Source organism: Octopus bimaculoides, chromosome 1 (genome assembly GCF_001194135.2).
Source record: "Octopus bimaculoides isolate UCB-OBI-ISO-001 chromosome 1, ASM119413v2, whole genome shotgun sequence".
NCBI classification, from domain to species: Eukaryota; Metazoa; Mollusca; class Cephalopoda; order Octopoda; family Octopodidae; genus Octopus; species Octopus bimaculoides.
The window spans coordinates 109155114-109158676 of NC_068981.1; the positions used below are offsets into that span (position 1 = coordinate 109155114).

Sequence of the window (3563 nt, forward strand, 5' to 3'; positions counted from 1 at the left end):
ATATAATATATATATATATGTATATACTGAACACAAGTGACTAACCCAAGTCCTACCCTTGTGCACAAGCAAGGAAAACAAAGGCTACAACATGCTGCATATAAACAGCCACACTATCATTTATATCTCTTTGTAATTAAAATTTCATTACGCTAAAAGCATATTAACATTTCTGCAATTGTCCTCCCTTCTATTTATTTCAATAACCATGTTACCCAGAACAAATGGTGAGAATGTAGAACAGTGAAGAACCTCTTCTATCTAGCAGGATGCAAGACAACTTCACTGTAATGGTGCCACAAAGAAATACATCCAGTATCGTAGTAAGCATGCCAAAATAAAATGCACAAATGAAACAGTACCCTAACCATCGCTAAGAGGGCTGAAACTCCAAATAAGAACCAACTCAGACCATGATAAACTTTCCAACCCATGCCAGCATGGAAAATTGACATATGATGATGATGATGATGTGAACATCACAATAAACAACGTCCATATAGCTTTTTAAAAAAAGTGGTTGTGCTATTTAACAGTATGCATTCAAACAAATGAATACAACTTCACAAAAGGTTACTAGTGGAATTATAATAGTGTTCATACACCTACCTCCGTATTTGTTTTTCTATAAATTTCAGTGTGGGAAATTCTGTCTGTGGGTGTGTTTGTGGAATTGCTAGCTAACTCCTCCTACATCGTTTTATCGATTTTGATGAAACTTGACATGTGAGTAGAACTCATGTCTGGAAACCTCATGGCATACTCAAGATTGTTGAAACAAAATCGATAATAGGGCACCTGGAAGGGATCCTTATATACAACTAATATATTTTATTTTAAAAACCAAGGGAAATATCTCATTCGCCCCTGGAAGAGATCCTTATATATAGCCAAGAGAAATAACCCATTCATTTCCCTAAATTATTTGGTATAAATCAAATTGAGAATGCTTATTTCTTAATATTTGAACTGTTAGAGTTATTTTCACAATTTACAACAAGTAAATAGTATTTTCCTAAACAATAGATCCACTTATTTCGATTAGTGACTTATTCACAACTATACCAACACTAGCGCCCCTGAGGGTAATATTTTCTGGGAACACACAAAAGCCCTTTTCAGAGTTATTTACTTTGAATTATTATCTCATATCTGATTAGCCTGTTATTACATAACATGCTTCACAATTTTAGTATACATACCTTATTAGTAGTTCCTCCTATGTTCTATATACTCTGGGAAATCTTTAAAGCCCTTTTCGAGGTTACTTTATTTGAATTCTTACTATCAGGTAACTAATTTCATGTTATTATATAACTGACTTCACAATTTGGGTATTCATAACTCACTGGGAATTCCTAAAAACAAGATACTGTGTAAAACAGTTCAGTATTCACTGTAAATGCACAAAAACTGTTTTAAGGGCTATATACTTTGTATTGTTGTTATTGGATTAGCAAAACAATTATGAGAACGGAACCAAGGGATAAGCCCCGCTTTCCTGGGAATTACCGGGTACGTCAGCTAATATATATATATATATTTATATATATATATATATATATATATATATATATATATATATAATAAATTTGTACTCTACAGAAGTATAGAGTGACCCATCAGATTAATGAAATGTTATTATAACTAAACATAAAAACAAACAATTATATATATACACACACACACACACCACCATCATCATCAGTTTTCCATGCATGCACAGGTTGGACAGGTTGATAGGAGCTGAGCAGCTAAAGAGTTGCCCAGGCTCCATTTCTATTTTGGCATGGTTTCTACAACTGGATGCCCTTCCTAATGACAACAATGTATATGAGATTAAAAGGACATTTGAACTACACCAAAAACACGAACTGTAAAATTTAAGACTGCAAGAGATTCCACTGACATCTTCCATTTCTATGCAGTGATCTGAAGATACACTTGGGAGAATATGAGCTAAAGGCAAGCTAACAAAATACTCATCAGTAATTCAGTGCATCTACTGCTTACAAAGTACCAATTGAGAATGACAATATTATTAATGGCTAAAAATTTTGGTCAGCACAACACTTAGGATAAGATAGGATTTCTCTTCTTTCTATATATTCCAAAATAAACCATAACATTTCAATACAAAAAAATCTGAACAATTTACTGCTACACAAATACCCATAAACTTCAGTCCAACATTGATCTTACCTGCAACTAAACAATAAATACTCCTTTCCAATATACAAATCTTTCATCTGCTAGCCATAACCCATCTCAGTTGCCTAGGTTATACTGTATTCTAAATTCACTCCACTAACATGGCTATCAAAAAAAATTCATTTGCTGTATTCAACACCGTCAAAACTTCAGGAACCATCTGCAATTGTACAACTAATTTGTATCCTGCTTTGAATATATCTAACTTAAGTCACCTTTCTCTCTTAAGTCATCAAATGTGGTTTTAATGTAACTCTCTTTGATTCCATTCACCTCTAATACAGATACAAAGAGATCAAATAGTTTCCTTTATTGAACTGTCAATATCATTTTGGCATCTTCAGTCACCAATAACTTAAACCACTACACTTGGTCTATTTTTCACCTCTAAATCTTCAGATTAGATGACCACTGCATAATCAAAGTAATACATTTACAGCTTCCTGAACCTTATGATACACCTGTGTCTTTCCTCTGAATCATCATGGATGGCTAAAAAGGTGAAAAAAAACTATCTGCAAATACTTCAAAGTTCACACAAGAACATGCTGCAGGCAGCAACACAAGCTAAGATCAATGTCTTCAATACCTACAGGAAGATATCAACCATCACCAGCTCAGAAATGTCCAATGCCTATAAGATGCCAGTTCTCTCAAATCGTAGCCAATCCCTTGCCAAAGAACACCAACAAAATTAACCACCAGTTACCCCTATACATAACATTTTCTGCCTACTTAAAGTTTAATGCTGAAATCAAGACAGTATTTTCATAAAAACGCTAGTTCACATTTTTATTTTACTTTCTACATATGTTTATGTAAAATAATTTTATAACATCAAAAATGTTTAAAAGGTAATCTGTTTACAAACCACTACGTAGTTAAATGCGGATTTCTGTTAAAGATGGTACCATCCAAACATGTATTATTTTACATTTGTAGTTATTAGTACACTGATGGTGGATAAAATTACAATAATCATTTATTTATATCAGTCAGGCTATTTTCATTTTCAATTTAGAAAATTATCAATAAAACTTAGTTATAAACATTATGAGTAGAAACATTTAAACCAAAATTAGATTTTTATGAGGAAAACACTTACGAAATTCAAATTCAACAAAACTAAATGAAATTTTCACTAAGTTCAAAAATAATTTCAAATCCTCAAAAATTCTTTTATGTTAGGGTTGCAGTTTTGGTACCTTTGTATTGACAAGATGCTATTTAACACAACTTAACTCACCAAATGAATTCAACATAACTACCAAAAATTCTGTAGGTAATTAATAATGTAGATACTTTGAAACTATGCACATATATATATATATATATATATATATATATATATA

The 3563-nt window shown here is 32.0% G+C and overlaps 1 protein-coding gene across 4 annotated transcripts in view; it reads right to left on the reverse strand.

Annotated features, from left to right (window-relative positions):
• LOC106868485 (enhancer of mRNA-decapping protein 4) overlaps positions 1-3563 on the reverse strand; it is a 54946-nt gene that overhangs the window by 49002 nt on the left and 2381 nt on the right. The gene's annotated exons all lie outside the window — the stretch shown is intronic.